Source organism: Myotis lucifugus, unplaced genomic scaffold, assembly GCF_000147115.1.
Source record: "Myotis lucifugus unplaced genomic scaffold, Myoluc2.0 scaffold_116, whole genome shotgun sequence".
In the NCBI taxonomy this organism is placed as follows: Eukaryota; Metazoa; Chordata; class Mammalia; order Chiroptera; family Vespertilionidae; genus Myotis; species Myotis lucifugus.
In genome coordinates this window covers 2,310,211-2,336,874 of record NW_005871164.1, presented here as the reverse complement: position 1 = coordinate 2,336,874, position 26,664 = coordinate 2,310,211, and the positions used below count along the sequence as shown (strand labels likewise).

The following is a 26,664-nucleotide window of genomic DNA, read 5'->3' as shown; positions in this document are numbered from 1 at the left end:
CAAAATAATCCCGGGGAATTTTAACTAGTGGTATTCATCTTCTTCACAGAAATTAGAATTATTTTCTGCTTGATTGAGAGGGTTTTGTGCCATTTTCTCCAATATCATTGGGGTTACACCTACACTGTTATAAATCTTTTAAAAAATAAGTGTTTGAAACATTGACATCTTCCTCTTCCCTCCCTATGACCTAACTTTATGTTTTTATGAGGCTACCCAATCTCACATTTGATTTCACAATGTTTCAGTTTGTCCCTTAGGTGTGGTAGGTGCACACTTAGTGAGTGTTGATGGGAGCATCTCACAGTGTAGATTCTGAGAGCTGGCATCTAGCATTTGCCTGTGTCAGTGTGGGGGCCCCTGAAGCCATTGGACTGGGCAGCTGCCCTTGTGGGGCATGCGGCCCATCCAATGCTACACCATGATGCTGATCAAGTGCAACAGGAAAGTGTATTTTAGAGCTCATTTGTACCTCACAACTTCCATCACTGCCTCATGTTCTGCTTTGGCCTCCAGCTTATCCAGTCTGTGCTGACATGGGCGGAGGGAAGGGGAGAACTCAGCTTCCTTGATAAAGCAGCTCTGGGTGCAGAGCCCCACCCACCTGGGGAACCATCTTGCAGATTTGGCAATTCAACTGGGCCATTTCTGCATCTCCTGCAGCACTGACTTCAGAAGGGTTTGCCAAGAATAGCTGAAGCAAAAAGTTTAATATTATGTAACAGATATTGAAGGAAATTGGATGAAAAAAGAGTTGGTTGTAGCCTTAAATTCTCCACACCGGTTGCCTTTGACATTTGGTTCAGTGCCCCTCTATTTCCTGTTGGGTGGGCTCTTTCCTAAGACCTGATCAGGACTTTGCATGAGCCCTTGTTGGCCAGGGACCATAGGAGTTCTATCTGTGTGTCCTTCATCAAATGTTCCAAATGATTGAGAAGTACCCTTAAGGTGAGACTGTGATTAGAAGAAAGGATGGGGGCAGGAAGTTCAGTGTTAATGGCATAGAGTAGTGGTTGGCAAACCGCGGCTCGTGAGCCACATGCAGCTCTTTGGCCCCTTGAGTGTGGCTCTTCCACAAAATACCACGTGCAGGCGCGCATGTACAGTGCGATTGAAACTTCGTGGCCCATGCGCAGAAGTCGGTATTTTGTGGAAGAGCCACACTCAAGGGGCCAAAGAGCCGCATGTGGCTCGCGAGCCGCAGTTTGCCGACCACTGGCATAGAGTAACTTGACAGTGGATACTGGCAAGGGACACTTGGATATGTGAAGTTGATCATGAAGGCTGGTCATTACATTTCTGGGAACTTGTGGGCATCATTTTCTGCCTTTCTGAACTGAAAATATAAGCCATCATTGGGACGTGACAGGAAGGAGTCAGTGATTTAGATTAATAGAAAAATGGATGTGGTATTCAAAAGTGAATGGGCGGGGGGAACCTTTAGCTATTTATCTTTAAAAGCAGTTCATCTGTGTGTGCTCCATAATGCACACTGTGGCATCATTTGTAAGAGTGATAAGTACTTGCATCTGAGTGTCCATCAGCAGGGGAAGAGTCGGACAAATAATGTTCTGTTCACACCATGGTGCCCATGTAACCATCAAAAGAGCAAAGCAGAGCTGTTGGTACTCTCCCGTGGAAACACCTCTCTGATATATTCTTAAGTGAAAAAAAATCAAGGTGTCAAAAATATGTAGAATAGGGTGTGCTTTATGTTTCAAAGACCTTGTATAGTTAAATATGTACACTTGTATATAAATGGGCAGAAACAGTTCTAGAGATACAACAAATTATTAATAGTTTTTTTTCCTAGTTAGGAGGATATAATTGGAAGTGTGTGAAGAGGAATCTTTTGCTGTTTTCCATAAAAGTTTCTATATAATTTTAACTTTTTACTTTGAGAATATATTCATTTATTTATTTTGAAAAAGATATGTATGTATGTGTATGTATAGCTTTTTGTGTATATTTTAATAAGGAGGAGATATTCTGAAGGAATATGAGAAAGGGATATATTTATTTTTTCCAAATAAGTAATCTGAGATACCAAAGGTAATATCAAAGAGGAACGGAATCGCAGCCTTTCTCTGTGTGAGTTACAGTTTCCAGTCATGGTAATGTTTAATTTAAGGTACAAATCAAAGCTATTAAAATATAAATCACCAGTAATTCTAAGTAGGTGTGAAGAGGCCTAAGTTATTTGTGAAGAGATTCATTGCTCAGGAACTTAATTTCATTTTGAATAAGCATAGCTGTTCCAAATACTCAGCACTGGGTTGGGGGTGGCTAGGTAAGTGAGCTGTGGCTGCTCTGCGTGAGGGGAAACAATCTAGGGCAGCAGTTTTTAATCTGTGGGTCACGACCCCTTTGGCGGTCGAATGACCCTTTCACAGGGGTCACCTAAGACCATTCTGCATATCAGATATTTACATTACGATTCGTAACAGTAGCAACATTACAGTTATGAAGTAGCAACGAAAATAATTTTATGGTTGGGTCACAACATGAGGAACTATATTTAAAGGGCCAGAAGGTTGAGAACCACTGATCTAGGCAGTGTTCGGCAAACTTATTAGTCAACAGAGCCAAATATCAACAGTACTTCTTCAAAATAGACTCGCCCAGGCCAAAAACCGACTTCTGCGCATGGGCCACGAAGTTTCAATCGCACTGTACGTGCGCCCGCACATGGTATTTTGTGGAAGAGCCACATTCAAGGGGCCAAAAAGCCGCATGTGGCTTGCGAGCCACAGTTTGCCGACCACGGATCTAGGGGAAGGGCAGACGTGTAAACACCTGCTGGCATTCACGAGTCCTTGCTACGTTGAAAGGCCGAATGAAGTACTTGGGAGGAGACACGCTGTGGGCATGCAAAGGAAAACAAACAGATACTGATTATTTTTAAGGATATAAGAAGTATGTTTTCATGAAGGAACGTATGAGGCAGATGTGGAGGTCTAGGATGGATACAGGGAAAAGGAGATGGGAAAGGGCCGATGGCCTGAGGGCATAATGAAGCTCAAAAGATGAGAGGTTTTGATGTTGATGGGAAGTTCATTTCTGGAAGTTAGCAGTGATTATATTGTACTCAAATAACATTACCTGTGAAACTGCCAGATACAAAAAGGCAATTGTATATGGCTAATGGTAATAGCTAATGTTTCCTGAACACTTCCTATATGCTTAATACTTGCGAAGTACTTCATGTGAGTTATTTACTCCTTATAGCAGCCCTGTAATATAAAAAACACAGTGTTCCTACCTGTGGTATAGTCAGACAGATAATGTTCTGTTCACACCATGGTGCCTGTTTAACCATCAAAAGGGCAAAGAAAAGCTGTTGGTACTCTCCCGTGGAAACACCTCTTTGATTTACATTTTATAAAAAGAAAAATCGGGACTCAAAGAAACTAACTTGCTTATGTGATGTTATAACTCCAGACCCGAATCGCTCCCAAACCCCTGATTTTAACCATTGTCTCAATACTTCACCCAGGAGTAGACAGCCTTGAGGGTTTGCTCTAGAACAGTGATTCTCAACCTTCTGGCCCTTTAAATACAGTTCCTCATGTTGTGACCCAACCATAAAATTATTTTCATTGCTACTTCATAAATGCAATTTTGCTACTGTTATGAATCGTAATGTAAATATCTGATATGCAGGATGGTCTTAGGCGACCCCTGTGAAAGGGTCGTTAGACCGCCAAAGGGGTCTCGACCCACAGGTTGAGAACCGCTGCTCTAGAAGATGTATCTGGGAGTTACAGTTTTCAGAGCTTAAGCCCGTTTAAGAGCTGACAAGAACATAACAAATGGACTGTAAAAGTAGTGATGAAAGTCACAGTACAAGGATGTCCAGGGGATGTTTGTGAAGGGCTCCGCCCTGGTCATGGCCATGCCCATGCCCAGGAAGGAAAGGAGAGCAGAGCTTGTAGCCTGGAGACTGCGGTGCACTCGATGGCAAACCTGGGCGGTGTGGACGGAAGGGAAGTGGTGGAGAACAGGGAGCAACATCTCTTGGTGCCATCACTTTCCTGGAGCAAATGATCATGAATATTCACAAAGTTAAGCAACCATAACAAAAATTGAGAAGCCACCTACCTGTCTATAATGGAGAATGGCTAAAGCACATGATGGGACATCCAGGCAATGAGCTGTGCCGTCCTCAAAAATGTTACTGTGGAAGAACACTCATGGCACTAAATTATACTTAACCGCATGGCTGTAGGTGGGGAATTATGTAGCAAGTATTCCTATTTTTGTAAGTATGTTGTTGTAGACATTTGTCATGTCTGTGACTACTTGTCATCTTATGAACAGCTTTTCTATATTTGGGGACATTCCTACATTATGACCACCTCCTCCCAACATTGACGACGGAACTCAAATTTCCAGCCTCCCTTGCAACTGGGGTGCAGGCATATGACTTGAGCTCCACCAACCAGATGTGCTGTGAGAGAATTCATTCCTGAAGTGAGTAAAGTGTGCAAGCAATTCCTGTGCACAGCTTTCCATTGTGTGGATGGGTGATGGCAGGGGTATTGAGCTCTTACTAGGGGCTGCAGGGGAGAAGCTGGGTTTTGGAGGCAACAGTTTCCTCAATAGCTCAATTTTGCAGTGGGGTTTGGGGGACTGTTTCCGGCAGCTTAACCCGAGCCTAATTTCCAGTCCTCACAATCATTTTGTGAGCCATTCATTACTTTTTAAAAATAATTTCCTCGACTTCTAATCAGTCAGCATTAGGTACAACACAATGTTGACACTAGTTTTGGGGTTTGCTCCTTTTCTTGTATTTTTTTTTAACAAATATTCATTCAAAAGAAAATTACCAACTATCTACTATTTGTTGAGTACTAAGTCAGGTACTGCAGGTAAAGGTACTCATGATGCTTTCTTTATCGCGAGTCCACATATTATATAGTTAGGACTCTTCAAATGATTTCGGTGAGGATTTTTCTCAAGGATGCATGAGGATATTAAGAGTTTGAAGGACTATGATGTAATTAACATATATCGCATAGTTTATTTAACATTTTTATTATAACATCTTTGAATTACTGTATATTTCAAAGTTAGTGTTTTTCTTTTTAACTTGCTCTCATATTTGTTCTCATTTATATAATTCCCTGTTTCAGTTCAATTCTCTTATTGTTTCTGTTTCTTTTTTTAAAAAGTAACTTGGTTAAATTTACTATATTATCGTATCTTTTTAATAAAAGCTATAGTAGAGTAAAGCAAACTATAAAAATCATGAACTTTACTTTCAATACATCCTTCAATAATTTCTTAGTGAGTGTCTGGGGGAGGTAAACATTTGTTTAAAGTCTAAAGATTTTTTAATTTTGTTGTCATTTGCTCAGTTATCTTTTAGCTCAGTTTGGAATTCTAGGTTCACAGTTACTTGCCCTCAGCACTGGGAAATCTCTTGTCTTGTGCTTAGGCACTTATTTTCTGCTGCTGTCTTGCCATCTAATAGGCTTTCACAATTTTAGGATTTTCTCCCTTTATACCACTGTTCCTCATTTTCCGTTTCTCTTTAGCTTGATATTTCTATAGTTTTAACATTATTTGTGTGGATATGAATTTATTTTTATTCCATTATAAAGCACATGGTCAGTTTTGAAAATTATTTAACCATTATCTCTTAGGATATTTCTTCAATGTTCTTCCATCTTTTTCTCTTTTTGGAATTTCTTAGACGCATTTTAGAGTCTTTTAGCTGATATTTCTTATGTCCATTTTTTTTCTGTGCTTTATTCTAGGTGAATTCATTAGACAAATTTTTTAATACCACTAATTCTTTATGATTGTTTTGTCTAGACTTTATCTTGGTTATGGCATTTTATTTCAGATGATGATTTTCTTTTCTAGATTTATAATAGCTCCTTCACACCCACTTATTATGTTTCTTATTTCCTGTGTTTGTACCACAGTTTCTCACTTTTTATGAATGCTATTCCATTTTTGTTTTGACTTTTGCTCATAATCCCCCCTCAGTTTTATTGAGGTATATTTGACAAATTAAAGAATGGTATATCTTTAAGGTGTACAGTGTGATATTTTGATCTTCATATACACTGTGGGATAAGTAACACAATCAAGCTAATTAACAAATAAATACATCACCTACTATAGTTATGTTTTCCGGTGTGTGGTGAAAACACTTAAGATAAACTCTCTTAACAAATTTCAAGTACACGCAGTACTGACTATAGTCACCATGCTGTACAGTAGATCTCCAAAGTGTATTCATCTTCTAACTGGACCTTCATACCCTTTGATCAGCAGGCCCCTGTTTCCCTCACCTCCTAGTACCTGGATGTCACCCTTCTACTCTCTGCTTCTGTGAGTTTGACGTTTCTAGATTCTACATCTAAATGAAATTATGAAATATTTGTCTTTCTGTGTCTGGCTTATTTCACTTAGCATAACCTTTCCTCCAGGTTCGTGTCTGTTGTTACAACTGGAGAAATTTTCTCATTTAATGCTGAATAATATTCCTGTGTGTGTGTGTGTGTGTGTGTGTGTGTGTGTACATACACACACATGACATTTTTTATTATCAATTCACTCATAAACATAACACTTAGGTTGTTTTCATATATTGGCCATTGTGAATAATGCTGCAGTGAACATGGAAATGCAGATATTTTAAGATACTGACTTATTTCATTTGCATATATACCCAGAAATAGGATTGCTAGATCATATAATTCATTTAATTTTTTTTATTCTTCATAATCCTCACCTGAGGAGATTATTTTATTAATTTTAGAGAGAGAGGAAAAGAGAGAGGGGGAAGAGAGAGAGAGAGAGAGAGAGAGAGAGAGAGAGATTGATGTTAGAGAGAAACATGGATTGGTTGCTTCCTGTATGCGCCCCTATTGGAACCTCCATACTGTTTCCATGATGGCTGTGCTAATTTATATGCCCACCAACAGGACACAGAGCTTCCCTTTCTCCACATCCTTGCTGACACTTACCTTTTGTTGTTTTGATAATAGCTATTCCAGCAGGTGTGAGGTGACACCTCCTTGTGGGTTTGATTTGCATTTCCTTTCAGGTGTCTATTGGCCATTTGTGTCTTCTTTTGATGTTAGTTTTTTGCTCATGTCGTTTTTATTTCTTTGGCAGCGAATTCTCTTCATTTTTTTTAATTTTGGCTCTCTTCTTAGTATTATTTTTCATGTGCTTTAAATTTTCTATTTATCTTGCATGAGGATTTTTTTCGCTTTCTGCACACTCCCCTCCATCGAGGATGCTTCCAGCGAGCTTAGCAGACCCCAGTCAGGTGACATGATACCTCTGTCCTGTAATATAAAACTGGGCACATCTCCAATGAAGCTGAGCTATCCAGGGCCTTGGCCAGGTTCTGTCTTTGAGACTGTCTTTCCTTCTATGGAACCCATCAGCATCCTACTAGTACAGTGGTTATCAACCTGTGGGTCGCGACCACTTTGGGGGTCGAATGACCCTTTCACAGGGGTCGCCTAAGACCATCGAAAAACACATATAATTACATATTGTTTTTGTGATTCATCACTATGCTTTAATTATGTTTAATTTGTAACAATGAAAATACATCCTGCATATCAGATATTTACATTATGATTCATAACAGTAGCAAAATTATAGTTATGAAGTAGCAACGAAAATAATTTTCTGGTTGGGGGTCACCACAACGTGAGGAACTGTATTAAAGGGTCGCAGCATTAGGAAGGTTGAGAACCACTGTGCTAGTACATAAGCTGTAGCCTTGGGCGGCCATTCATTTTCACCAACCTCTTTTCAAGATTGAGGGACCCTTTGAGTGGAATCCCCCTAAAATAAAGTTGAAATTCAGATTCCTGTTACAATCATTTTTTCTTTTGGCAGTCAAAGGAAACGCTGCCTTCAGTGCAAATATTTAATGAAAGCAACAGGCTTGAAGTGCTTTATTTATGTTTTATTCTTTTAACTGTTTTTCTGAGCTCATGGGAGTTCAATGCCGTGTACTTGTTAGGTAGGAGTGAATGTATTTTCTACAAATGTGGCTGCTAAGACAGTGTCAGTGTTGTGCATCCCGTGAATGTTCAGTGAGTGCTAGTGAAAGATGATGGGAGTCTATGTAATTTAAGTGATTTAATTGGCAAGGTTAGGCATCCAGCTTAACTTCAAATTTAAATATACTGTATACAAGTCATATGTGTCTTTTCATGACTTAATAAAAATAAAATTTAAAAATAAAACACAAATATATTGCTCAGAACTAAAATAGAGCATAATACATTATATAGATGAAGTATTATAGAATTTTACACTTGAAACCTATATAATTTTATTAATCAGTATCATCCCAATAACTTCAATAAAAATTAAAGAAATAAATAGAAAAATAACTTAAAAAATGGGTGCATGATTTAAAGTAAATCACACAAAAAAGAATGATGGTGTGACATCATTTTTCATCTTGAAGCTTAAAAGGCATACAATGCAATGAACTATCCAAAACTGTAATTAAAAAACACTCACACCTATACTAATAAAAGGCCTGTGGCTGTGACACTGTAACGTGGAACAACCAAAGACTGGTCACCAGGAGGCTGCTTGCGCATGCGGGTGGGCAGGGCTGTGTGCTGGGTGAGGCCAGTGCGGGTGGGCGTGGACTTGACTGTGGGTCCCGCCTCCCACCTGTGCGGTGGGTGTCAGTGTGGGTCCCCCAGCAGCGGGTCTAGGTCTCACGATAGAATGCGTTGGGCCTCTAGTTTATAATAGCAACCCAAAAATAACACCCGGGAAAAAATTTATCAAATAAAGTGCAAGACTTGTACACCAAAAACTATAAAACATTGTTGAATGATATTAAATAACATGTGAGTATATAGGAAGGCACCCCACTTTTATGAGTCAAAAGACTTGCATTGTTAGGGTAGCAGTACTCCCCAAACTGATCTGTAGACTAAATGCAATACTATCAAAATCCCAGCTGGCTTTTGTAAAAATTATGTTTTTCATAAAATTCACATGGAAATGAAAGGTATTTTAATATGGAAAATAGCCAAAACCATTTTGAAAATGAAGAGTAAAGTAAGACTCACGATTTCTAAATCTACTACAAAACTATTATAATCAATATAATGTGATACCAATAAGACTATATAAAAACATAAAATTAATAAAATTGAGAGTAAAGAACTAAACTCTCACACTATGATCAATTGATTTTTGACAAGGGAGTCAAGACAATTTTGTGGGGGAAGAATAATCTTTTCAATAACTGGATACCATGTGTAAAAAAGGATGGATATGAATCCCTACCTCACATCATACATAAGAGTTAACTAAAAAATGAATCATAGACTTGAGTGTAAGAGCTAAAATTATAACACTCCTATGATAGGAATAAATCTTCTTTTTACTTTGAAATAGGCAGTGTTTTCTTAGATATGACATCACAAGCATGATCTGCAGCACCAACAAAAATCAATACCTTGGACTTCAGTAAAATAAAATATTTCTACATGAAAGGACATTATAAAGAAACTGAAAATATAACCCACAGAATGGGAGAAAATATTTGCAAATAGTAAATCTGGCAAGAGACTGGTGTCCGTAATATATAAAGAACTCTTACAACTGAACAATGAAAATACAAATTACATCCCTCTCCTCCCCGCCAAATGGGCAAAAGTCTGAATAGCTGTTTCTTCAAAGAAGATATACAAATAGCCAATAAGTACATGAAAAGATGTTCATTTTAATTTCCATTAGGGAAATGGAAATAAAAATTACAGTGAGATATCACGTTACATCCACTAGAGTGGCTCCAATAAAGTAGATGGACAATAACAAATGTTGGGAAGGGCATAGAAAAGTTGGAATTCTAATACATTATTGTGAGTATGTAAAATGGTATAGCCACTTTGGAAAACTGTTTGGCAGTTTGTCAAGATGCTAAACTAACAGTTTACATTTGACCCAGCAATTCCACTTCTAGGTATATATCTAAGAGAAATGAAAGCATATGTCCCTACAAAAAGTTGTGCATGGTGTTTATAATGAAAATGTGGATACAGTCCAGATGTCTATTAACTGATATATGGACAGATAGAAGATGGCATTCCATGCAATGGAATATTATCAACCATAAAAAGGGGTGAAGTACTGATACATGCTACAGTATGGATGATCCTTGAAAACATTTTGCTAAGTAAAAGAAGTCAGTCACAAAGATAACTCCTATGGTTCTGTTTATGTAAAATATCTGGAATAAACAAATTCCTGGAGACACAATGTAGATCAGTGGTTGCCTGAAGCTGGGTAGGGAGCAGAGCTTGGGGAACAACTGCTAATGTGTATGAGGTTTCTTTTGAGAGTGTTGAAAGTGTTTTAACATGACTGCAGGTGGTGGTGATAGTTGCACAATCCTGTGAATTCACTGGACTTTAAATGGATCAATATTATGATATATGAATTATATCTCAATAAAACTGTACATGAAAAATCTACAACAAATTTAAAACCAAAGATTTTAATTCCATTAACTGGTTTTGTAGAGCACAACATTTTAGAGCCAAAAGGCACCTTAGAGATCACTTAGTTCATTCTCTTTTATATGTGATATGAGAAAAAATGAAGTCTAGAGAAATTGATTTTTCTGAAAATTTATAGGTAGTAACAGAACAAGATATATAAACCTTCCATTTGAATTTTTAAAATGTATTGAGATTTGCCAAACTCCACAGAAGCCATCTTCATAGCTAAATAGGAACTATCATGTTGTCATATTCAGTAATTTATTAATGTGACCTATCAAAATATCCACGTGTCTTTAATTACTTTTTTGTGTGGATGAGACAGAAATACCAAAACTAACAAGGAAGTAAGAATATATAAAGACAAACAAGATATTATAGAAATATATACTCACATTCCTTGGAGAATCTATTAAATTAAAGAAATACATAAAATTGTCTTTGAAGGAGAGACTTTTTTTTTTTAATCTCTGTGCTGTAATGGCAGACATGAATATCTAAAAATTATTTTGTAACCCAAGTAATATTTAATTTTAACTAAGGAGAAAAAAATCTTTATGCTTTCAGGATTTATTCTATAACAATTGCTTCTACATTTTGGCTTCATGTAAAAAAATAATAAATTATCTTTAAAAAGAAAATTTGGATTTGGATTTTCTATTTGCCTATGCAGGTGATGGGATATTAAATCATCCCCTGCTATAGCTGTTCTTAGTTTTTTTGGTATTAATATTTAAGACTACAACCTTCTTAGAGTTTTACATTAATTCAAAATTTAAAAAAATGTTGAATTTTAGAGGTGCAGGGGGATTTGTAAGAACTCATGTAACTAAAATTTGCAAATTTGTAGCTTAATAGGCTGCATACTTCTCAGAGATGAATTTTGTTTGGCTTCTGCAATATATTTTTAAAATCTAAGAAATCTTTAACAATTGACAGGTTTTGCATAAATATCTGAATTTCTGTGTTCTCTTGAGAAATCGAAGGGTTTTCTAAGGTGGCTCTCCATTCCTGCATGTGGTTTTGGCTGCAGTTGGGTGCCAGCTGCTCCTTTTGGACAAGATGTGTGCCCCCAGGGGGCCACAGCTCCTCTGGGCCAGCTTCTCTCATTTACCTCCTTACTTCTTAGCCCTTTGGGTTTGCAGCTGTTGATTTTGCCCAATCATCTCTTTTCCCCCCTAACTCTCCCCATAAGACACTTCATCAAATGAGTGTGTACCTAGTCAGATAACACAGAACTCATTGTCACGGTGACCCTCTTCTATTGGTTAAAAGCATCATAAACCTGCTGATTATGTAAGAGAATCAAATTGAATTTCCCAAAAGAGAAACTTGAGAAACCTGAAAGTATTTTAAATTTTTAGATAGAAACATTCTCAATGGTGATGAAAATTGGTTCCTGGGACAAAAATTTTAGAAATCACAATGGTTTGTGGTTCTAAAAATGACCGCAGTTACATAAATAGACATAGGGTATCTGTGGTATTAAAGTTTCATGGGTTAAGAGAAGGAATTAAGAAAAAAATTAAAGGGCACTGAGAGGGTGATGGCAAAATTTAAAAAGCTGAGAAACACTGAACTAGAGTGAGGACTAAGGACACAGAAAGACTAATTTAAATGCCTCGTTCAGTATTTTCCTGTCACATGTGGCTCCATCTGGTGGGGAAAACCCTGAATAATTATATAAAGAAAATACTAATCAAGTCACAGTGGAGATACTGCCTACAGTCCAACTACACAGGAGCTGTCTGATCCAACTGCCAAAATGACCAGGCATTTCTTTCCTTACATTCCAAGTTTCACTGAGATATAATGCACATACAGCATTGAGCAGGTTTGAGGTGTACAACATGTTGATTGGATACACATATATATTTTATGAAATTATCACCACAATATGGTTAGTTAACACCTCCATCACCTTACATATTACCATTTGTGTGTGTTCGTGTGGTGAGAATGTTTAATATCTACGTTCTAGCAACTTTCAAGTATATAATACTAGAGGCCCAGTGCATGAAATTCATGCACTGAGTGGGAGGCCCTCAGCCCAGCCTGCATCCTCTCCCAGTCTGGGACCCCTCGCTCCTTACCGCCTTCCTGCTTGCTGCTCCTTACTGCTTGGCTCACTGGTCCTTAGCGCTGCTGTAGAGGGAGAGGCTCCCGCCACTGCAGCTGCGCCTGCCAGCTGTGAGCCTGACTTCTGGCTGAGCAGAGTTCCCCCTGTGGGAGCGCACTGACCACCAGGGGGCAGGTCCTGCATTGAGCGTCTGCCCCCTGGTGGTCAGTGCGCATCATAGTGAATGGTTGCTTAGGCTTTTATTATATAGACTAGGAGCCCAGCGTGCAATTCGAAATTGCGTGGCACCGCCCACCCTCGAGTTGCCAGTCCAGCCCTGCCTCACTTCCCAGACCCCGCAGCAGCTGCGGCCGCCGCCCATCTGGCCCTGCCTCCCTCTCTGGCACTTGAAGCAGCTGCATCCACTGCTGATCAGGACATCCCCCAGTGCAGGCATGCGGAGGCCCCTGCCGCCCTGCCCCCGACACTGCGCAAGCAACTTTCTCCTGTCTGTCTGGTCGACCCAGTATGGTGTCCCAGTTAATTAGCATATTTCTCTAATATATATAATATAAGCATAGTCATCATACCACACATTAGATCCCCAGAACTCATTCATCTTATAACTGTAGGTTCGTTCCCTGTGATCAACATCTCCCCATTTCCCCAACCCAGCAGCCCTCGGCAACCACCATTCTGCTCTCAGTTTCTGAGTTTAGCTTTGTTAGGTTTCACATATAAGTGGGCTCATAGAGTACTTTCTCCGTTTGACTTATTTCACTCAGCATAATTCCCTTAAGGTCGATGCATGCTGTTTCAAATGGCAAAGTTTCTTACCTTTATATGACTGAGTAATAGCCACATACATATGCCACATTTTCTTTATCCACACACAGACAGCGGCACTCATGTTGTATTCATGTTCTGACTATTGTGAATCATGCTGCAATAAACATGGGAGGGCAGCTATCGCTTTGAGATAGTGATTTCATTTTGTTTGGGTCTGTACCCAGAAGTGGGATTGCTAGATCACCTGGTGGAAAAGCCAGGGTAAAACAGAGATTTTAGCATCGCTGACACAGGTGTAAATTGATACAGGATAACCATTTGGGGAGAGCAATTTGAAACTGCCTGATAACACTTGGAGTGGGGGAAACGAGTTAAGTCGGCTCGCGTGAATTGCGCGTACTCCGCGGGAGCCGTCTTTAACTCGGTTCATATAGATTTGCGGTGGAGTGTGGGAAACGTGTAAACTCGGGCCGATTGTAACTGCGTATTACCAAATATTTGTTTGTAATCCACCCTTTTGGTGGATGGAACAAAACCAAAAGACAGAGCCATCTTATATTTTGGCGGGAAATTCACCCCACACCGGAGTGATAAGTTGAACAGGTGCATAACCTCTGTGACCCAGTGCGTTCTCTGTACGAGAGAGAAACTTTTCTGCCTTTGTTCAGAAAGATGCACGAGCAAGAACATTCAAAGCAGCGTTGTTTGTGATGTAGTGGCAAACCCTAAATATCTGTTTATGGGGAATTGGGTAGATAAACTGCCATAAGTCTATTGGAGAGGAGTCTTGAAATATTTAAAATGAAGGAGAACTCCTTTTATCAACACGTATAAATCTTGATGCCTAATGTTAAGTGGGAAAAATGCAGTAGTATTAAGCGGGGGGGAAAGTGCCACAACTGAATAGAGAAAGCCTGATACCATATGTGAACTTCAAAATGAACATTAAACAATACTGTGTATCATTCTTAGTACCCACATACATAGTGTTAAATATAGGTATTGGGAACATGAATATTTGTTACTCTTTGGTATATTAAATTTTTAGTTTAAAATTCAGAATAACACATTTTAAAGCAGTATAAGGGTCCAGAAATGTGTAGAAATTCCCTCAATCTGGTAATTGGTAGCTCAAAATAAAAAAAAAAAACAATCTCATACTTACTGATGAAAATATTACAACTAATTCCACTCAAATAAGGAACAAAAGTTCCTACTATCAACTTGCTCCTTAGGCAATGCCATGTGACTAGAGAAAGAAATAAGAATTATAAATATTGGAAAGGAAAGGCCAAAAATATTTCTGTTTTCTATCTAGAAAATGCAATAGACTAAAACAAGCATGCTTAAAACTAGCAAGGGTACTCAGGAAAATGGCTAAACAAAAGTCCAAGTGTATTAATCAGTAGTTCTTTCTCTGCATTACCTATAACCAATTAGAAAATGTAATTAGAAAAAAAAGTAATCTCAACAGCAACAAAAACATAAACACCTAGGATTTAAAGAAGATATGCCCAAGGGCTATTTAATGAAAATTATAAAACTTTACTGAAGGACATGAACAGTGACCAAAATTAATGAAGAGATTATTTTAAATTCTCTATTGTTGCATAACAAAACATTCCAATACTGGGTTACTTAAAACAACGACTTACCTTTTCTTAGGATTCCGTGAGTTGGTAATTTGTATGGTGCTTCTGTTGGACTCAGTTGAGATCACTCACATGATTGAGGGTTTGACTAGCACTGAAGGGCTCAAGAACTGAAGTGGGGTTCACCCACTTATCTGGCAGTTTGTGTAGGGTACCTTGGTTCTCCTCCTTCAGTATGCTAGCCTGGGCTTCTTCACAGCATGCTAGTTTCCGGGTTCCAAGAGAGAAGATAGAAGTTTCAAGTCCTCTTAAGTTCTAGCATCCAGACCTCAGTATAATTTTGCCACATTCTATTGGTCAAAAGAGTCATAAACCATTACAGATACAAGGAATGGAGAAATGTGTATTTCACTGTGTGTGCCCACCACCTAAAGTAGTCATCTTCCATCACCATATATTTGGCCCCCTTTACCCTTTACTACCTACCCCCTAACCCTAACCCCAACCCCTTCCCTCTGGTAACCACCATATTGTTGTCTGTGTATATGAGTTTCAGTTTTATATCCCACATATGGGTGAAATCATATGGTTCTTAGCTTTTTCTTACTGACTTATTTTGCTTAGCATAGTATTCTCAAGGTTCATCCATGCTATTGCAAATGGTGGTATTTCATCTTTTCTTATGGCTGAGTAGTATTCCATTGTATATACGTATCCTATCTTATTTATCCAGTCGTCTATCGAAGGACACTTAGATTGTCTCCATGTCTTAGCCACGTGAGTAATGCTGCAATGAACATAGGGGTACATACTTCTTTGTGAATAAATGTTCTCAAATATTTGGGTAGATACCCAGAAGAGGGATTGCTGAGTCATATGGTAACTCTTTTAAATTATAACTTTCCCCTAGAATAATCTTGGTTGTAGGTCCTTGCTTTTAATCACTTCAAATATTTTGTTCCAATCCTTTCTGGCTTACAAATCAGCTAACAGTCTTATGGAGGCTAGCTTTTAGATAACTAACTACCTTTTTCTTGTAGCTTTTAGGATTTTCTTTTTGTCTTTAGATCTTTGACATTATGAGTATGATGTGTCTTGGAGTGGGCTTCATTGGGTTCATTTTCTTTGGGACTCTTCGAGCTTTGTAGACTTATATATCTATTTCCTTTGCCAGTTAGGGAAGTTTTCTGTCATTTTTTCAAATAGATTTTCAACATCTTGTATCTCTCTTCTCCTTCCAGCATCCCAATATTGTGAATGTTGGTATACTTGAAATTATCCTAGAGGCTTCTTACATTGTGCTCATTTCTTTTTTCTTCCTTTTTCTTCTTGCTGTTCTGACTGGCTATACACTCCTCCTTATATTGCAAATCATTGATTTGATTCTCTGCTTTATCTACTCTACTGTTGATTCCCTATAATTTAGTCTTAATTTCAGTTAGTGAATCCTTCACTTCTGACTGGTTCTCTTTTATGGTTCCCATGTTCTTTCTTATGCTATTGAAGTTCACACTAATTTCCTCAAGCATCCTTATAACCAGAGTTGTTTTGAATTCAGTATCTGGTAGTTTGCTTGCCTCTATTTCATTTAGTTCATTTTCTGGAAATTTCTCCTGTTCTTTTATTTGTGGCACATTTCTTTGTCTCTTCATTTGGGTTGCCTCCCTGTGTTTGTTTCTAATTATTAGGTAGAGCTGCTATTTATTCTGGGTTTGATAGAGTGGTCTCATGTAGTAGGTGTCCTGTAGTGTCCATTGGTGCAGCCTCACCTTATACCCAAGCTGGGCACTCCAGGTGTGCCCCTGTGTGGGCTGTATGCATTTTCCTGCTGTAGTGATTCTTGATTGCTGTTGGCATATCACTGGGAAGGATTGACCTCCAGATTGATCAGTTTTGAGAACCAGCTGTGACTACAGCAGAGGAGCTGCTGAAAAGGGCCTGACCCCACAGAGCGGGACTCACTTCAGTGGAGCTCTGGTACCTAACAAGTTCACTCTTTGAGTAGGTCACTCATAGAAGTGGTTGGGTTATAATCCAGTGTGGTCTGAAGCTATCTACCAGCTGCACTGGCTCTGAGGCCTCTTGGGAGGTGCAAGATCAGCCACCATCTGTGCCCTGTCCAGGGCCACCAGGCATAAGCTGCAGAGAGATCAGAAGATGGCTGCTACTTGTGCTGGTGTTTGAGGTGCCTGGGAGAGGCCACACTTGCAAACTGAGTCTGGCTGCTACTAGTGCCAGGCCTAGAACCACGTAGCAAGAGATATGGGGTACGTAGAGGCCAGATGCTGCTTTTTTGAGAGATTTTAGGAAAGTCTGAAACATGAGTCAAGAGAGGCCATTTGTATAAAAAAGCCACTGGAAACACGTTGGGTTGGCCCAGGATCTGGGTGGAGCAGGGTCTGAAAATCACTACAATGTGAGCCAGGTTGATGGAGACTCAGATATAGGGCCCATTTGCTGCCTCTGTGGGAGGAGGGCTCAACAAAGGAACAACGGCCTCTACCGGCAGTTCTGAAGCCAGAAGATTAAGTTTCTCCCCTTATGTCCCTGGCATCTTGTGAGCAGCTGCCCCAGCACTAGGGCTCAGAGGAGGTGAATCCCTCTAAGTCAGTGGTCGGCAAACTGCAGCTCACGAGCCACATGCAGCTCTTTGGCCCCTTGAGTGTGGCTCTTCCACAAAATACCGACTTCTGCGCATGGGCCACGAAGTTTCAATCGTGCCCGCATCTGGTATTTTGTGGAAGAGCCACACTCAAGGGGCCAAAGAGCCGCAGTTTGCCGACCACTGCTCTAAGTCCATGTATGGGCCCTTTCAGAGGAACTTCCTGGTATTCTAGAAACCCTCCTTTTCACTGAGCCACCATCCCTGCTTGTTTTTACAGCCAGAAGTTATGTGGACTTCTCTTCCCTGGGTGGGGGTTGTGATGTGGGCCTGGGACCTGTTGTTCCTCAGCTGGGACCTCCACAGCAGCTGAGATATTCCTCCCGATTTTTATCTGCCACACATGTGGGTGTAGAACCAGCTCAGTCAGTATCTCCGCTCCTCCTTCAAGTCTCTATGTGGCTTCTTTATATCCTTAGTTATAGGGCTTCTTTTCAGCTAGATTTCAGGTGGTTCTGAATGATGATTGTTCTGTAGTTCACTTGTAATTTTGATGTGGTTAATGGGAGGTTTCGAGTACCATGTTTACCCATGCCACCATCTCAGAACTCCTGTTTTACCTTTTAAAGAAATTTTAGCTCACCTTTCTCTCCATAAGGGAATAGCACTCTCAGTTTAATTAAACACTGTATAGAAGGTGAACATCTTTGAGACTTTTCTTATACATTTCATTTTGACAGCTGCTGTTACATAGGACATCTTTAATGTCATATTCTACATTTTATGGTTTATTAAGAATTATTTCTGCCCTAGCTGGCTTTGCTCAGTGGATAGAGCATTAGCCTGTGGACTGAAGGATCCTGGGTTCAATTCTGGTTAAGGGCACATGCCTGGATTGCGGGCTCGATCCCCAGTGGGGGGCGTGCAGGAGGCAGCCTATCAATGAGTCTCTCTCATCATTGATGTTTCTTTCTCTCCCTCTCCCTTTGCCTCTGAAATCAATAAAAATACATAAAAAGAATTATTTCTATTGTTTTTAGCATATTTATGGTATTTAAAGCTTAATCATTTAATCTTTATTTACTTCGCTTTGGGCTTTTTATTTTTCTTTTCACATCAGAATAATTTGGAGCATGAGATTTCTGGAAGGAGGTCACTAAAAGAGAAGATTGAATAAACTCTTAAAGTGACAAAAGTTTTCAGATAGTTGGAAATATTCTATTTATCAGCTAAAGCTGTAGCAAAGTGCGTTGGCTTTTGATTTTTTTTACTATACCCATTTCCTGAATCATTTTGGTTTTTCACTTGTGTGCAAAGGCATTTAATGGAAAATAATGAATTCAGCAGTATATGGGGACATCACAGTTAAAGCTTTTGCTGGATTTCCACAAAACATTGCTTTTCATAAACTGTTTTCCTAACAAGTCATGTTGCCTCTCAGTGGGATTTGCAGAGTTTAGAGTGTATTCTAACCAACTAGCCCCAGATGGAAAATACACTCTTGAAATTGGATGGTTTTTTAAGTGTAGCTCTCTACAGCCTTTTCAAAGGAAAAAAAACCTTGAACAGAATTCATTTAATAGCATGGCCTATAATTCCCCCAGCATCCCATGGATTTAGATGTTTTTGCTTTTGGCAGTGGAATTTTTCTAATTTAATTAACTCATTAGCGTAAGCAGATGACACAGTGTGAAAATTCTTTTCCCTAGTCAGTTAACTAAATATTCTTCCAATCCACTGGGGTTGTGTGCACAACATATTTATTTTAAAAGTTATTTATTTATCTGTTTTATTTGTACACTGACTTCCCCTTAAGAGTTTATGGGCAACATGTAGACATTTCATGTAATGAACTAGAAACCTTTCTAAAGTGATAAATGGGCAGAGGCAGAGGAGGGAACTAAACAGCAGGGAAAATCTTTACAAAGAAAGACTGGGAGAGAAAGAACAGATGGTTGGAGAAGAGCAACCAGAGCTGAAATGCTTATCCTGGTCCAAACCCCTGCCATTCTGTCTCTTCGTTTTTAGTTCAAATACTGGAAAAATGCAGCAAAAGTTCGTGTCTGGAAATCAGCTGGAAATACTGTGAATAAGAATAAAGGCAAGTTTTCCAGGATTGTCTAAGTGGGATTCTCCTTTATGCTAAAATCATTCATTCATTCATTCATTCACCTTTTTTTTTTTTTACCTTTTTGCTATGAATATAGAAATCATTATTCCCTCTTAGATTTAAACTTCCTTGATATTTGAGGATTGTACTTCATTTCTTCTTTCTTTCATCTTCCCTTTTCTTCTTCTTCTCCTCCTCCTCCTTTCTCTTTCCTCCTTCTTCCCCTCCCCTCCTGTCCCTTTCCTTTCCCTTCCCCTTCCTCTCTTCTTCCTCCTCTCCCTCTCCTCTCCTCTCCTCTCCTCTCCTCTCCTCTCCTCTCCTCTCCTCTCCTCTCATTAGGGCCTAACACAGGGCATAGAAGAAAATATACATTGAGTAAATATCACTGAATTCTGGATGAAAAGAATTCTGTTGAGTTATATCTAACAGTCATTGAGCATCTTCTCTGGTATTTAAAACATGCATCATTTTATTCCTCAGAGCAATTTCATTAAGGTGATTGCTGTTATTATTACCTTAATTGTATCCATGAAGAGACTTAGGCCAAGATATTACATTGCTCAAGGTCACTAACATTGCTCAAGGTCACAGGACTTTTCAGTTGAAGAATTTAACTTAGGATGTCTGGGATGCTGCTACCCAATGATGGTGGTGTGGGATAGTCAGGCTTGATGGAGCTCAAACAGAGAAGGGGGGACACCTTTGCATCCATGCTAAGAGAGAAACACAGCCCCTAGTTTCTGTAGCAAATAAATATTAGGTAAAAGAAAGTGTTGGCACTGATTTGTGCACGTTAAACAGGTGAATTTTATGGTATGTGAAATATATCTCAATTTTAAAAAGATTGAAGAGAAAAGGGTTAGAAATTACTGAGTTTGGGACATATTAAAGGTTCCAAGAGTTTTCCCTGTCCTCCATTCCAAAGGAACTTAGTTGGAAGTAATATGGATATTTTAACTGTCTCAGCTTACAAAGCCGTGTGTTGAATGATGCCGGGCTCCCCACACCCAGACTCTGCTGTGCTCTCTCGCTCTCCATGTTGGAGGTTCTGTTTACCTGGGAGGGGCCGTGGGCCGTGATTCTAAGGGGTTCTTCTGGCTTTTAAGTCATCAGCTCTAAGCTACTGCACAGCATGTAGGGTGAGAGGTTTAATAAACATGAGCTCATGAAACCCTTTTTTTTAAGGCAGTTTTCATCGTCATGCAAACATTTCTCGACTTCAAAGGAGAAAGCTGTTGTCACATCTGTGAGAGAGTGTTTCCAGCCATACATTTTTCTGGCGAGGATGGACACCGCGTTCGGGGAGTATGTTAGCATCAGTCTTCCCAATCAGTGTCAGGGTGCTGCTAGGATGAAATAGACACCTTGTGGTTGAAAATCACATGATTTGGTGTGTGTTTTATACTCATGTCCAGCATGGAGACAGCAGTTTTCTGTTTACTCAGAGTGCATGTGCACAATCACACACATGTGCAACACATGCATACTCATGCACACATACATATACACATACACATAGACATACACATACATGTACGCATATATACATACACGTGCACATGTCCACACACCTTTACCTATACACCTCATGAATGGATGTATCAATTGCAGGTTACTGAGCCAGTGTATCTTCCAAAAGGAAGCGGGTGTGTGTGTGTGTGTGTGTGTGATGCCTAAGGCCAGCCCTCTGCTGTTCTTTACAGAGGCTTAATGGATGGGTATGAAATGATTTTAATGTAAGGCTGACAGGAGTTTCAAACATTCTGTTTGGTAGCGCTAAGCAAATCTCACACATTCATAATTTCTACTGTTGGCACTGTGAAATGAGAGCAAGGCGCTCACGGTGGAGAACAGTGGACAGGAACGAGGGAGTGGGATTTGGGAGCATTTGAGTCAGGACTTTCTGACCCTCTTGTTCTTGGAGTTGGACATTGCTTCCTTCATTCCCTAAGTTGTGGCCTCACTCCACGTTTCTATGGTATCTGCATGTTAATTTGGAATCTAGATTTGATAGTTCTGTCTTAATTCAAATCTAGTTCCTGCACAAAGCAAGACCAGTAGGACTGTGAGCAAGCCTGAGAGGGAGGGTGAGGAGAAGGAAGGTGCTGTTCCAAATAGTTTGTATCTAACATTTATCTTATTTGGCCTCAGAGTGTGCAGATTAAGAATTGCCGTTAACAAGAAGGCAGATGTTGCTGCCAACATGGTAGAGCCATCAGACACTGGAAGAAAGGGAAGCAGATAAAGAATGCGGGTACTTTCCCTTCAAACTGGTGCTCCCTTGGTTGGGTTTTGGAGTCATTCTGGGATCTTAAAACAATAATGACTGGGTCACACTCCTAATGATCCTGGTTATTTGGCCTGGGATGGGTTTCAGGGACTCGCCAGGTGACTGGGATTTGCAGCAGAGTTTGAGAACCACTGTTCTGACCAGCCCGCTCTGCTGTTGCCATCCTCTGGTGCCTGGGACCTCTGTCCCTGGAGATTCCACTGATCCGCAACGGGGCCTGCTCCTGGCTGTTACACAGGCTTCCAGGAGATTCTGAGGAGCTCCAAGTGGGCAGAGCTGCCCAGCTGTCTTCTCAGGGACAGGAAATGCGCTGCCCTTTGGTTGTCTTTGGCACGTTCAGTTCTGAAATTATTCTTTTTAGGATTTCCAGGAGCCAGTGTGGTGGGTGCTGGGGGGCTGTGCCAATGAGATTGACAGTCAGTTCTCGGGATGTTAACTGCTGCAAACAATCGTTTTTCACCTGTTTGTGGCTTAATGAAGCCGACTGAAAAGTATCATGAATAGATGTGGAAGGGCTTTTTCTCATGGGATCGATCTCATTGGAGCCGCACAATAACCTGTGGAGAACAGATTAGGAAATGTTGATGCACAGAAGTTAGGAACATGCTGGAATTCACAGGGCAAAGAGGGCTGGGAGCCAAATCTTCCAGTGTCTTACGGCTCTACCATGTTTCTCCATTTCGTCTGCCACTGCTATTACAATTTCCTAGCAGGGGTGAGGTGTAGGGGGAGCAGGGAGGCAGACATGAGATGAAGAAATGTGTGTGCGTGTGTGAGCCTGTATGTGAGTGTACATGTGAGAGTGTGTGTCTGCATGTGTGTGACTGCATGTGTGTGACTGTGTCCATGTGAGGAAATGTGCCTTTGAGATTTTATCGGAAAATGTTATTTGGTTATTGAAAGTTATGCAGTTTGTTAACAAAGTCCAGCAGAAAAAAATTGCTGATATCTCTAGGAATATTAAAGGCTCTGTGTACCACTGAAAGGCCATTACTATCTGTGAAGAAAATTAAAGAGAATTTATTAAGGCCAACTCAGATTTCTACAGACGCCAATAAATAGTATTGTCATCGCTAGAGAGAAATGTAAGGGGGAGAGATCAGTAACAATGACCATCATCCAAAAATAGATGCTTCATATCCTGTCTTCCTTCAGCTCTCTGGCCATCCCTCCCTCCCCCGCTCCCGCAGGGAGGGCAAGGCGCTCTGTGCATCCCTCAGAGGCAGGTGTGCGTTCTTTGTAGCCAGGATTTCGAGAAGCCAGTGGAAAGACAGGAACACAATGGGCCATGGCACTTTGTAAGTGCAGGCAGGGCCTAAGCAGTCATTTTAGGTTGATAATTGTTTTTAAATCATGATAAAATCTTTTCTTTGAGGCTTAAATATGCCTGTATATGTGGCAAAGTAAGTGCAGTGTTACACACGGGCCTAGCATCTCTTTGCTTTAGGGATGTTACATTGCTGCCTTGCTCTTTGCATGCTCGAGACAGTTGTAAACATTCCCTCATTTATTCATCAGTGTGTGCCGTGTGGGTATGCACAAGGCATTATACCCTCTATGGGAACATGGAACATAAGACACTGTCCCTGCTCTCCAGGAACTTAGCTTTGGGAGACCTTTAAGTCGGTGCTGTTACTTCAGAAGGCTCACAGGAAGGAAGCCAGGAGTTGTGCAGGGAAAGCTGCTGCCTGTCCAAAGGTATCTGTCTCTGGGGTGTGCTCAAGCCAGGGAATGAGAAACTGCTCTGGATATTTCAGGCAGAGAGGGCTTCACTGCATGAATTTGTTATGAAGCTTTGGAAGGGCCGGTGAGCGGACGGCATGAGGTGGCGGTACTTCCCCTTCCCCGGGGAGGAAAGCTGCGGCTGGCTGCCTTTTCTTACGCTGAGTCGTTGGGGGCACCAGGGAAGTCACTGGAACGTCTAGTGCACTGCTGTTGAGGCTGGGCATCTGGAGCTGGAAGCAGAATGGTGTCTTCCTTCCTGTTGCCTTCTGATCTCTCACTGCCTTCTGTCGGCAGAATCCAACGTGCCCGGCTGACTAAGAAATCTCAATAATGGAGTTTGCACCTCTTGACTTGCAGTACGGAGACGAATGAACATAGCACAGCCAGGTGGGGTGCGTGGCGGTGGTGAAATCAAACAGTGAAATAGCCAGAGGAGAGGGATAGGGCCTGGGAGTAGCCAGTGACCCCAGAGTTTTCTCGCAGCAGCTTAGACTCAGAAATCTGATTATTAGTGCACTGAGATGTAACCAGGCTTTGACATCTGATCAAAACTAACTCTTATAGACTGAACTGGACCCCTAAAAATTCATATGTGGAAGCCCTAACACCCAATACAGTATATTTGGCAATAGGATAGTTTTTTATTGATTTGAGAGAGAATCATCGATGTGAGAGAAATATTGATCGGTTGCCTCCCCAGCTGGGGATCCAATCCACAAGCTCTGGTGTACGGGATAACACTCCTACCAACTGAACCACTTGGCCAGGGCTGGTGATAGAGCCTTTCAGGAGGAAATTAAGGTTAAGTAACGTCTTAAGAGTAGAGGCCTTAGTCAATAGGACTGGTGTCCTTATAAGAAACGGAAGATACACCAGAAGCATGTGTGCAAAGGAAAAGGCCATGTGAGGACACAGAGCAGGCAAATGCAAACTAAGGAGAGAGCCTTATCAGAAACCAGCCCTGCAGGCACCTTGAACTTGAATGTCAGGCCTCCAGAACTGTGAGAAAATAAATGTCTGTTGTTTAAGCCACCTAGTCTGTGGTATTGTGTTATGGCAGTACAAGCTGATTAATATACTAAGCAAATCCCTAACTCATGAATATAGAGTCAGATGCCAAATTGCAAATTGTACTGAAAACATAACTTTACAAAAGATGGCCTACGTACATTTGCTGGTCAGCACATTCCTCTATAAGTTAACCTACATAGGAATCAAGTAAAATTAGAAGGTTGCTTGACAGTAGTCTCTGAGCAAGAGCATTTATTGCATGATACAGATGGCCAGTGTAATACCAACATGTGGTTGGGATGTGACCTACTCATTTGCCTTCTAGACCCGTAGCCCTTGCTGGTCATATGTTAATGTAGGTACTCTTCTTCCCTGATGGTACTGCAGGTGGAGCGTGTCAGCCTTCCTGGCTTTTCCTTCTTGGATCCCTCCCCTTTTCATGTTGACATAACCTGGTTGCCACTTTTTTGGGGGTGGGGTGTTGCTTTGATATTTTTGTATAACTTTGATAGTTTCCATGATTGTTTTATGGTTTAACACATACATTTTCAAGGTCTTGGGATGGGGGTAGGACATGCATTTAGGCTGAAGTTTGGCCAGGACACACAGCTGCAGTTATACTGCCTGTTGCTCTGGGCTGTGTCCTTCTGATTGGTCAATACCTGTGCTGTGTCAGTTGATAAATGTTTTGAATGTCAATCTCTGCCTCTGTAATTGGAAACATAAAGTATGTAAATTGACCAGGCTAAGCTGTTCAATCAACCATCCACCTGGTAGACTAGGCTAATAGAGAACTGTCAAAAGGATCCCCGTTTCCCAAAATGACAGCCTCATTAGCCTATTATGGAGCATAAAATCCAGTCACCAGAGTTTCTCCTTAATGAGTTTCATCACATTTACCAGAAAAGATAACCAACGTTTAATACTTAAAGCTTACCTACTATGTGTCAGGAACTTCTCTTTAAATGGACCATCTCAATCATCATATCAACCTCACTATGAAGGTCCTACTATTGATTATATTTTATAGCTGAATCAACTGAAGCTTAAATAGGTTAAATAATTTGTTTAATGTTATCAGCTAGTAAAGAGTAAAGTAGAGAATCAAATCCTAAGATTGAAACATTGTGTTTAGAACAAGCAAGTTTCCTTGGCCTGCAGTTGTTGCTTACATCTCAGCACTTTGCTCACACATTATCTTCCTAGCTTGTTTTATTCCCTATTCTGGACACACAAAATTTTCCCAGATCCTTCCCAGCAGAAAGACTGACCTCTCTCCCTGGCATGCTCTTTACATGTGCTTTTACATGGCTGGCTCCCACCTTTACCATTCTATTTAAAATGTTCTCCCCTTCCACATGCTTGAAACTGTTACACCACCTACTGGGGATTATTTCCTTCAGAGCAAGTACCTACCACCATTTGGAGTTGTTTGTTTGCTTCTTTATTTTCTCTATCCTCCTATTAGAATGTCAGGAACCTAGCCTGTCTTAGACATGGCTGTGTCATCAACATCTAAGTACTGAGTCCTCTGTGGTAGTCAAGAAATATGTGCTAAATGTCAAAGGATTATCTGTTGTGACTCATCAAACCCCATGGCTCTTTGGATTAAGACTTAGGAGGACATGCTTTGATGCAGGGGGAAGTCTCAGTGTCTGATTAGTCTCTCTAGTTGGATTCATTATTACAGAGAGTATTCTGAGCTACCGGTACAGCCAGTCACTGAGATGAGGAAGGGGCTGCAAAGTGGGTGGAACAGCTGAAAGTGGGAGATGTAAGTCTTCGAACAAATTTCAGATGACTAGTAGTTTTGTCTATAGTAGTAGTGTAGAGCTAACTTAGTTCTGAAAATGCTTCAGATAGTTTGTTTTTAACTATTAGGCTCTACTGAAAAGCAACTATTAAGAACTTACTATATTGAAAGAATTATCCTAGGTGATGATGGTGATTAATAAGGTAAGCCACCGAGGAC

The 26,664-nt window shown here is 40.4% G+C and overlaps 1 protein-coding gene across 1 annotated transcript in view; it reads left to right on the top strand.

The window, feature by feature from the left end:
• NCKAP5 (NCK associated protein 5) overlaps positions 1 to 26,664 on the top strand; it is an 859,015-nt gene that overhangs the window by 80,656 nt on the left and 751,695 nt on the right. The window contains exon 2 of the mRNA XM_023757884.1: positions 4,321 to 4,473. The gene's annotated coding sequence lies outside the window, so the exon portion shown is untranslated. The remainder of the gene's footprint in view (positions 1 to 4,320; positions 4,474 to 26,664) is intronic.